At 40.4% G+C, this 12114-nt stretch overlaps 1 pseudogene; it reads left to right on the top strand.

Moving 5' to 3' along the window:
* Positions 1–11201: 11201 nt before the first annotated feature.
* On the top strand, positions 11202–11472 carry LOC128640472 (cytochrome c oxidase subunit 6C-like; annotated as a pseudogene).
* The last annotated feature ends 642 nt before the right edge of the window (positions 11473–12114 follow it).

Genomic DNA, 12114 nt, shown 5'->3' with positions numbered 1-12114 from the left:
TGCGGTGTCAACTATTTTAGGTGTAAGAGCGGATGTGTTCTCTGCAGTATTTTTCTGTCTTTTCTCGCCTGTCTTGCCCCTACCAGACATTTTTGAGGGTTCTAGAAATGTATCCATATAAAGAGGAGGCATATTTATTGCACATGTGTCTGATAGAAGGTGTTAAGTATAAGAAGGGACTGTACTATCAGGTGTATTCTCCCCCACCAGTAGAAGAGCTGCAGGGGTCAAGTACACTGAAGTAAAGGCTGAAATTAGCTTAATAACCGTGTATCATGTTAGTGTGTCATAGATATCACTAAGCTCTCACATTAGATACAGTCCTAGCCCCTGTCCTCCAGTAGTATTATATTATCTATGTTTTGATGGCATAAATAACAATCAGGTTTGTGCAAGCAGTCCAAATATAAATACAGTATGTCCCAAACGTTTGCAAAACTACATATGGCAATATATTATCTAGCCCACAATTATGTTCAAATGCAGTACATACACATATATGCAACTCACAAATCGGCTTCTATGGCACATTAGGGGACAATCCTACCAGGGGTGATTGTGACACTCTATTCGCGGCTCACTTACTGGCTAGCAATCAAGCAGTATATAATGCAATAGAGCAATTGGGCAAAGTACAGTGGAGGCTCCTCTATAGGAGCACTTGAGCACGTGAACCCCCTGGAACCCCAACCCCCTGGATCCCCCTGACCACTAACCAAAAAAAAAAAAAAGAGTGAGAAATAAAAAATAAAAAAAATATATTTTTCAACCTTTTTTGCTTATTAAAATGAATAATTCCTCCAGGCTCCACTGCAGTTTTGAATAAAAAAACATTCAAAATTTTATTTTTAACTCTTTAGGCTGAAACTGAAAGTGGAAAGCAAGGGCTGTTTTGCCTATACTTCTATGTATCGCACATGCTGTGCAGTGCGATACATAGAAGTATAGGCAAAAGCAGTTTCCACTTTAAAACTGCATTGACTGCAGCGCCACCTACAGGCCAGTCCATAGCCTCTTCGCACAGCTCTTAGTGTGCGGGAGCCAGCTGTCACGTGACACTCGCACACTAAGAGCTGCTGCTGAGCTGACTATGTGTGTGGGTCCCACACTGTGGGAGGAGGCGAATGGAAAGACAACCAGGAGTAGATGCCAAACAAAACTGGGAATTGAACATTCATACACTATCTCAGTATCTGGGTGGTTGCTGAAACTTGTTGATGGTATGGGGCCCAATTCACACTTTACAACTTTTCGCCACCATGCAGTTCGTTTACCGTTGCTGTGGCAACCGTTTACTTTGTGAGGCTTGTCGGCTTATGACGTCACCACACAGAGCCGGGTGTGCGTCTCAGCCTAAGCGTTCGCCATTATTGATCCGAAGCACGATCAGGTACAGCGATATTTATTGTACAATATCCCATATGCTATAACATTTTTTACTTTGAAGTAGGTGGCTAGTTGATACGTAGTATCTCATTGATACAGCTCATTTAGTATATTTTACCAGCGGTAGACGTAGGATCCTTTAAGGTAGCTACCGGATCAGATAACTCTGTCTGTTGTTCCTATCAGTTTATAATTTGATCTCATGATGCCTTTATGTATTCTTATTCCATTTGACTGTATCCATGGGGCTGTCCTTATAAACAGATCACAGTACACTATGCATTAGTATACAACACACGTGGATTCAGCATATGTGTTATGATACACGGGTATTTATGACACATGCAAATTTATGGTACATATAAGAGTATGTTAGACATTTGCTCACTTTGTATATTCACTGGATTCCACCAGATAATGATAGTTACACATATGAATATATAGGATATGTGCTCTCTTGATATACACACTTTGTTTTAAATGTTTGTTTAATGTGTACTGTCTGTATGATGAGCAGCTGCTAATACCTGCACTGTATGTGGAATTCATTAGGGATTCCTTTGTTGTTGAGGATCACTATGGTAACCACTTTTGGTGCAATTTTGCACTGGGGGAGGGGCTTGTTTGGCTTTATATTTTTAGTCATTGTTTGTTTGTGTTTTTCTGAGGAAGGGGAGTGTGTCCCCGAAATGTCACGCTTGATAATAAACATTTGATGAAAAGACCAGTGAGTGCCTTCTTCTACCTTATATACTTACCTGCAGGCACCCTGGCACTATATAACTTTGGAAGTGAGAGTGCTCTCTATACAAAATATATATATAAATATATATATATATATATATATATATATATCCTTATACTGCGGCTGCCCCAGTGACAGGACTCTTGTACCCAGTATATATATATATATATATATATATATATATATATATATATAAATGGGCGGAGCCATATGAGGGGTGGGGCTAGTGCTCCCCCATCTTCAAAAGTCACCAGACGCCACTGGCAAAGTAATTAAATTACACAACATGTGTCCTTGTAGTGGTAAGAGTCTTTTACTGCTTGGTTCCCTGGTGCTAGAATGTTGTCTCTTCTCCAGGAGCCACTATAGCCTTTAAATCAGTTCTGCTCTATCAAGCAAGCTCAGACAGATGGTTTGTGATAGGGTCAAACAGCCCTGTATCCCACTCCTCTGAGTGTGTGAAGTGTCATAAAGTACATGTGCAGGCTACAGTCCATGTAAAAATGTGCCTAGGTACCCTCAGACGGATCTATGTTAACTGAGTATGAGGAATGTGTTAAGTAGCTCAGTCAATCTGTGTCTTACCAGCTCTGTCGGGCCCTGAATAGTTCCTGAGGAGAGAATCTGCAACTACGATCTATCTTGTAAGCGCATCACAAGCTCTGCCTGTGTGAGCAGCTGAATCAGCTACCATTCAAGATGGCGTTGCAGGGTTCACAGCCTCACTCTTTGCCGTGTTTGAGGCACTCAAGGGATCCTAGTAACGCTATTCCGCGCCCATAAGGTGGCTGCCATGCGATTCAGGGCTCTCCAGGTCCTCGGTAGTCCGAACTCACCACCATCTGTGTTGCTCTAACTGCATACAGCAGGATCGATCCATGTTCCCACGTGGTACGCCCCAGAGCACAATCTTCACCTTTTCACTTGCGCAGAGTAAAATGAGAATGGGCTGAGGAGTAGAAATAAAGCAGCCAGTGTCTGCCTAGTTGTAGTCTTTTATCCCCACCTTTACTCTCCCACACAACATGTAATGCACACTCGATTCTTGTGTGCGCCAAGATGGCCACCGGCTATATAGATAAGTCTCCACACCTGTATGTGTTCCGTGGGGGAGAGATGTAATTCTCCAGCTGAATAATTGTCCAGACAAGCTCCTTTCAGGGACCAACACACTTGGGTCTTGTTTTCTTTAGCTGAGGCTCTTTAAAAACTTCAAAATCCTCAATGAGTTCACGGAGCTCTGAAGTGAGCTGTTTACTCCTTGCCCGCCCACCGGAAGTCCCTTTCTGGCCAGTTTTAAATGGCTACCAAGCTCCGCCTACTGATGACATCACTACTGATGACATGCCTACCCTGAACACTTAGGGTCCAGGGATCCAAAATGTATCAGCATTTCTAGAAATATCACAGAATGATTTATAAAAAGGGGTCTGATTCAGGAATTACCAGTGAGTTGTAAACTTAGTTTCATAAAAGTAATGAAGCTCACTAGAATGAATCTTGCATGGGAGAATGTATGAAGAACATACAAATCAAATTATGCTGTTTTCAGAATAATTTATCTTACAATTGTTTCTGGTTTTGCAAGCATGTGTTTTCCTTCCCTTTCATAGGCGCAATGCATATATTTATATAAAAGTCACTAGATTGAAAACTGTATTACCTGTAGGCGTAATATGCTTAATTAATTCAAATATAGACTGAGAAGAAACTTCATACACTCCCAAGTCAAGCTCTATTCAGACCTACTCACCGTCACCAAGGCTGCAAGATTCGTTTAAAGGGGCAGTAAAGTCCAAATTAAACTTTCATGATTCAGATAAAGCATGTAATTTTAAACAACTTTCCAATTTGTTTTGTTCTCTTGGTATTCTTAGTTAAAAGCTAAACTTAGGTAGATTCATATGCTAATGTATAAGCCCTTGAAGGCCGTCTCTTATCTGAATACATTTGACAGTTTTTCACAGCTTGAGGTTGTTAGTTCATGTGTGCCATAACGATAACATTGTGCTCACGACAGTGAAGTTATTTAGGAGTCAGCACTAATTGCCTGAAATGCAAGTCTGTCAAAAGATCTGAGATAAGGGGACAATTTGCAGAGGCTTAAATACAAGGTAATCATAGAGGTTAAACGTATATAAATTATAATAGTGTTGGTTATGGAATGGTAAATAAAGAGATTATCTGTTTAAACAATAACATTTTTGGTGTTTACTATCCCTTTAACAAAAGAAAATAAGGGACTTCCAGTGGGAGGGCGAACTGAGAGGCAGCAAGAAAGAGAGCTCCGTAAAAAATTCTGGGGGACTTAGGAGAAATGTGGCGAAACACCTCTCAGACAGCCCCAGGAGCTTCTAACCCTAAACAGATAGGCTCAGGTTTCTGTCGGGCAAGTGGATAACGAGGAGCCATCACACCAGCTCCCCCACTGTGAAGAGACATTGCCAGATGCACACGAAGGAACAGGCAGCGGTAGTTCCGTGAAAATGGAAAGTGTGTGAAATGGACATAAGTAGGGGGTAAGAGGAGAACACTGCTGGGGATAAGGGGAGGCAACACTAAACAAATTAGATAAGAGTCACAGACAGACCGGCAGAAAAGGCGTGAAAATTCGCCATCTTTTCCAGTACCTTCCCTGACAGTGAAAACGAGCCCTCATCTCCCATGCAGTAACCGCAGATGTGGATTAATCAACCAGGGAAGACACTACAAAGGAACTGACACCCTCCCAGATGGATAGGGAACAAACATCCTCAAAGTACCAACTAAGCTAAGACACTAATTAGCATTATCTGCACAACTACTGGACGAATAATTGGATAACAAGAAGCCTGTGGAACAGAAAAAAGGACACACTAATCAGGGAAAAACTTTACATCAGGGACCTAAGCTTGCTAAGACCCCTTAAATTGTTGCAAAAGCATTAACAGAAATGGCACGCTAAAAAAAAAGCCTGAATCCCCCCCCCCCCCCTTCTCTATGACCCTAACCTAAGCCACAAGCCTTTTGATACACAGAAACATTAGGACACTGACTTTTCTCTATAAGCTACCGATTACTGACAAAAATACCTAGCCTGCATGCAAAAATATTACACTCCCTACAATAAACAGACAGACAGAATGTCTGGAAAACAGAAAGGAACAGACAAACGCCACAAACACCAAGCAGAAATACACTCTGCGCAAAATGCACAGATAGAAACGGCATAGATCACAGCGCAAGACACCCACCCTATAGTAATGCAGCTGCATTATTTCTACATAAAATTGAACAGCTCCAGACAGGTCTAGATACATTATCCACAGATTTCAAAGCCCGACTTGTGACAGTGGAACAAAAGGTGGCCAAGGGAGAAGATAGACAGAGGAAAACCACTAATTCCATCACTAACCTCCAAAAACAGAACACACTACTCCATTTAAAGCTGGATGATCTGGAAAACAGATCAAGGAGGAACAATATTCGAATACTGGGACTGCAAGAATCCCTGTCCTCTGTGGCCCTCTTGGACTTTGCAGAAAACACACCTAAACTTCTGAAAGTCGCTCAGGAAAACATCCCATGCACCGCTGAAAGATCCCATAGAATAGGCAGTGCAACCCAGCAGAACACACAAAATGCAGCTCCAAGGCAAGTAATGATTCACTACTTGAACTTTAAAGATAAGATGATATTACTGAGAGCATACAGGCAAACCCCAGCGATCTCCTACAAAGTCTACATGTCTCCTACAAATCTACATGTTTCAGGACAATTCAGTGGAGGTGGCCAAGAAAAGAAGGGAGTTCTCCCCTTATTGCAAAGCATTAATGGATCAAGGTGAATCAGTAGCCCTAATGTACCCAGCCCACCTAAGACTCCAAACCTCAGCAGGACCAAAGTTTTTCCTAAACACCAAAGCATTTGCAAATGTTTTTGAACAAACACAAGCATAGAGAAGACCAACCACTAGAGAAAGATCAAGAAGCAGATGAAGAAACCTGAAGTAAATCCCAAAGTATAATGGAAAATTGATCAGTGAAAGACTATTTAGGACTTAATTAAGTCGTATTCCAATTATAAAGGGTCACCAAGCTCACAATAGGGTCAGACCCATTAAGTTTATATTCTTTGTGTTGGGGGGGAGGGCTATTGAGAGAATATTGTACTTTATCTGTTGATTATTGTTTGTTGGGTTACTATCCTGTTGAAATAAGTGTTTAACTCATATTGTTGATATAATTGTAGGATCTATTAGAGTGCATCCCTTTCTAGTAGCCTAGACAACTTACCTTCAACTGTGTTACATGGTGTGTGACTTAGTGCCCCTAAGTCACACACCATTGCCCACACAACTAGGAGATTAAAACAACCGCTGAAGGTGTAAAATTAAAATAATAGAATGTGGGGGGCATCACGTCCTCCATTAAGAGAACAGCGATACTAAAATATCTGAAAAAGAAACATGCAGATATTGCAATTCTAGAGGAAACACATTGGAACACTACAGAACACAAAAAACTACAACAAGGGTGGGTGGGACAAGTGTTTCACATGACATATGAGGAAAGGAAAGCTAGGGGAGTAGCATTCCTGATCAGGAAAAATTTAGACTATACCATTGAAGAGACTATTGCAGACCCAGAAGGTAGATACATTCTTCTCAAAATGAAGTGGGACAAACAAGCTCTCATTATCGGGGGTGTCTATGGCCATCACACATACAAAAAATTATTTTGGAACGCTTTTAGCACAAAACTATTAAATTTCGCAGACGCACCAATCATCCTAGGTGGTGATTTTAATATTGCACCACAGACACCAGCTAACAGATATCAGAACCCTAATGTACGCAAACCTCCAAATAGACCCCCCCCCAAATGCTTAAAGATTCGCTCATTCTTAAAAAATTCATAGGCATGCTAGCAATTACAGATATATGGGGAGACAGACATCCAGAGACTAATGAATATACATGCATCACGCCAGCAAAAGACACATTGTCGAGAATTGACCTGTTCCTGACCTCTCACACCTTGGTCCCCAAAACTGTAGATACAGTCATTGACATTACAACCATCTCTGACCACGCACCAATTTCACTCAAACTACACAAAAAATCAAAAGGGGACACACCACGCAGGTGGTCTTTTCCGACCTACTTATACTGCAATCTATATCTAAAACACCACCTGATAGGGGAATGGAAGGCCTACAACTCCATAAATCAACAACATAGAGAAAATGCCTTGCTACACTGGGAGGCAGGGAAAGCAGTGCTAAGAGGGGTAACTACTTCTTACGTGCCAGGGATGTTTTTTTTTTTAAAAAGACAAAAGAGGAAACTATCTAAAGACAGGTACTGAATGCCAGGAACAGGTATCTGCGAAAACCCAAACAACCCAAGGTATCTGCGAAACCCAAACAACTTGACTAGACAGAAATACAAAGAGACATCGAGATATGACATTACAGCAGGAATCTATGAGGACAATGACAGCCTTGCATGCCAAATACTACAGACATGGCAACAAAACAGGCAAACTACTAGCTAGACTCACAAAATTTACAAAACCAAACAAATGTATTGCAGACATCAGGGGCAACAATAAACTACACACTTCTACTACCGTGATTCAAAACACATTTAAAGAATTTTACACAGCACTATATCAAGGCCATACAGTAGATAATTCCCAACAAACCTCATTTTGGCAAACATTAAACCACCCAAAAATCATGGAGGACAGCCTACAGGCATTAAATTCACCAATTTGGATACAAGAAACAAGAGCATTAAGTGAACTACCATTAGAAAAAGCCCCCAGAACAGATGGTCTCCCAGGGGAATTTTATAAAATACTACAAAAAGAAATTGCACGCACCCTAATGAACCTATATAACAAAATAATGACAGGAGAAAGTAACCTATCCCAATTCTTCACAGAAGCACAAATTTGTGTTATCCCTAAAACAAACAGAGATCCACTTCTCCCTGAGTCCTACCGCCCAATTTCACTAATGAATTCGGACTATAAATTACTCACTAAAATACTGGCAAACAGATTGGCTAAAGAACTGGCCACCTTAATCCATAATGACCAAACGGGGTTTGTTAAGGGGAGATCCTCGGTGACTAACATTAGGAAACTTCAATTTATACTTCAATTTATGACTAATTTTTGAAACCACAAAGAAAAGCGAGTAGAGAGCAAAATACCAGACACTTATGTTCTATTAGTTGATGCCGAGAAGGTTTTTGACAGAGTCCTCTGAGATCACCTCTTCCATATTCTAGACAAATTTGGCATAAAAGGTCTCTTTGCACAGACAATAAAGTTCTCTATTCCAACCTGCAGGCCTCAATTCTAATTAATGGGGCATCCGCCCAACCATTCCCACTCAGTAGAGGCACAAGACAGGAATAACCTTTGTCCCCCTTATTGTTTGACCTGTCCATCGAACCTCTAGCTATCAAGATTCGCACAGAAACAGAAGGCCTAAAAATCAATAAAGTAAGATGTCATCTGTCTTTGTTTGGAGATTACATGATTTTGTATATCCAAAACCCAAATATAAATCTCCCCAAAATTATGCATATTATTGAACAATGACATGATTTTGTATATCCAAAACCCAAATATAAATCTCCCCAAAATTATGCATTATATTATTGAACAATTTGGCCACATATCGGACTATAAAATTAACACGGATAAATCGGAACTGATATGGCCCCACTCACGAACAGCTTTACCCACATTTCCCTACAACTTTAAAATAATAACGCACCCTTTTACATACCTAGGAATTAAACTCTCGGCTAACCCTAAAGAATGGTACCACCTAAATTATAAACCTATAATTACTGACATGCAAGACCTTATGAATAGATGGACAAAGCTTCCCTTATCTATCTCTGGTAGAGTAGGACTCATTAAAATGATACTTTTTCCCAAAGTATTATACTTATTTCAGATGGTAGCAGAAATAATACATAAAACAGACCTTAAACTCAATCAAATTAATGTTCTCCTTCATCTGGAAAAACACTAAACATAAAATACACTCCCATAGGATGATGGCCTCAATTGACTCTGGGGGCCTGGCAGTCCCAAACTTGGAATATTACAACTAGACAGCCCATGTGAAATATGTCCTAGACGTTAACGGGTCAGAATCATTTTACCATACCTTTCTTAGAAGAATAAATAGTTAATCCATGGTCACTTAAAGCAATACCGCACATAACACATCATCAACTAAATAAACTAAATTACCCCCTTATGCAGCAACCACTACAGGCCTGAAGGAAAACTTGCAAGAAATTAAAATTCAATTACCAGACCACAAAATTTATCCCCTTGCAAGGAAATCCAGACTTTCCAGCAAGCATTGACACAAAAGTTTTCAAATATGGAAAGAGAAGGGGTTAAATTCTGTGTCACAAGTTATAGAAAATCTGGGAAATTTACTGACATACAAACACAGTTCCAACTTCCACACACCCACCATTTTGCTTATTTGCAAATGAAGCACTACGTCAATGGCCTATTGCAAAAGAAAGAACTTACAGAGTTGAATCTTAAGCCTCTATTTATGAAGGTCTGGTGGACCTGATCCGACAGTGTGGATCAGGTCCGCCAGACCTCGCTGAATACGGAGAGCAATACGCTCTCCGTATTCAGCATTGCACCAGCAGCTCACAAGAGCTGCTGGTGCAACGCCGCCCCCTGTAGACTCGCGGCCAATCAGCCGCCAGCAGGGGGTGTCAATCAACCCGATCGTACTCGATCGGGTTGATTTCCGGCTATGTATGTCCGCCTGCTCAGAGCAGGCGGACAGGTTATGGAGCAGCAGTCTTTGTGACCGCTGCTTCATAACTGCTCTTTCTGGCGAGTCTGAAGACTCGCCAGAAACACAGGGCATCAAGCTCCATTCGGAGCTTGATAGATAGGCCCCTTAGTGTTAACAGACTGCTGACCTTGACCGCTCAAGGATCAACCATCTCACCAACATACAAGACACTCATAGACCATACTAACAAAGACACACTAACACACATCAGTGAAGGATGGACTGAATTACTGGGAATGGAGGTCTCAACAAAAGTAATACAACAGAGCATTCAAAAGACAAGGTCAGCCACCCTCTCAGCCAACATAAGATATCACACTCTAGACTATTGGAGAAAGCCTACACCACACCAAAACTATATAAAAAATGGGTTCCTCGAGTAACAGGGAGCTTTCCGAATTGCTTTAAAAAAGAAGCTGACCTGCCACACATGATTTGAGAATGCCCTAAACTAAACAAATTCTTGGGCATGTTTGCACATTGGTTAAACTCTACATTACAGCTAGAAATAGAGTGCTCTCCTCAAATGATAGTGTTTCTGTCCCCTTCTAAAAGAACTAGTTCACAATGTGTTCCTACAAGCTTGGAATATGATTTTTCGGAACTGGTTAAAAGACGCGGTGCCTACTCTAACACAATTAAGACTCAGCATTGAAAAGCAAATGCCACACAAACAAGCAGACACCCTAAGAAACATGTAAGGAAGAACACCACACTTCATGAAAAAGTGGGGACCATACCTACACCAGTTAGATGAAAATATACAAAGGCAAATCCTCTACCCACTTAGAAACACAGAGTATTCGAGGGGAATGGCAAATAGAATTGACAGATAGGTAGGATAAAACAATAGCAAACTTGATCATTAAAATTTGGAGAGATGGTGGATCCGAGAAGTGGAACAGTTTTGGGAAACACAAACTAATAGATTCCTTCAACACAGCATTTAGAGTTCACAGTTATAACGATTTACCAAAACACAGGAGGAATTTGATCACTATGAGCTGAGGAAGTTGGCACCCTGGTTAAACGGTCCTGGTAACAACCAAAGACTAGATGCACTCAATATAACAATTAGAGTTGCCAGTTACAATTGTCAAACTTTACGTCTGTGGTGATCCCACCCACTATCACGTGATCCTCTTACGTCTCATACTGTTGCCGCAATTCCAGCTTGTTTGTCCCCTCTCGACCTTCGTCTAAAAGGAATGACGCATGCGCAGAGCTATCCTTCCTCCTTGACTCAGAAAACTTCATAATGTCGGCTGGTTTGTTGACTAAACCTCAGATGAGAGGCCTTCTGGCCAAGCATTTGCGATTCCACATAATTGGGGCCTTTGCTGTATCTCTAGGAGTTGTTGCATTATACATTTTTGGTGTTGCAGAACCAAGGAAGAAGGCTTATGCCGATCAATTACTATAAAAACGTTGACGCTGTAAAGGAGTTTGAGGCTATGAGGGATGCAGGAATATTTCAGAGTGTGCGACCAAAAGGCGCATAATGGATAAATTTGCATCTGACCATTTTCCCACAGATACTATGCTGGACATACTTGATATATAACAATAAAAGGCTAAAATCCAGTTCTGTTGAATGCCTCATGTTTTAATTATTGTATAAATGTGGTTAAATATATAAAATTAAAAAAAATTAAAAAGAGTTGCCAGTTACAATATGTTATTATGTTTAATTCATGAAAGTCTTGTTTAGTCAAGAAATTGTCTCTAAGTTACTCAAGAGACCAAAAGTAAGGGGAAGAGGGATAAGAATGTAAGAAGGGAGAGGGAGGGGGGAATAAAGAAAAGAAGAGAGGAAAAGGGACTACCTAGATATAACCACCCTACGTGTAAACAAGAACGAGGATTTAAACTAAATGTGTAAAGAATGATTACAAGCTTTATTATGTAATCACCACAATTGAACATTGGAGGTGTTGTTTGTGTTTGTAACATTTGTAACATTTTTCATCTCAACATAAATAAAGAAATTAATAAACAAAAGAAAATAAGGAATCCTTCAAACTTCTACTTCTTGTTTGCAATTTCAATTGGTCTGTGTAAAATGCTGTGCACTTTGCATACTAGTTTTACTGTTTACATTACATACATTTTTCTGCACCATTTGTATGGCATAATGTGAATGT

The sequence above is a fragment of the Bombina bombina genome, chromosome 9, assembly GCF_027579735.1.
Source record: "Bombina bombina isolate aBomBom1 chromosome 9, aBomBom1.pri, whole genome shotgun sequence".
Taxonomy (NCBI): domain Eukaryota; kingdom Metazoa; phylum Chordata; class Amphibia; order Anura; family Bombinatoridae; genus Bombina; species Bombina bombina.
Note: the sequence above shows the minus strand (reverse complement) of the source record. Positions and strands in the feature narration are given on the sequence as shown.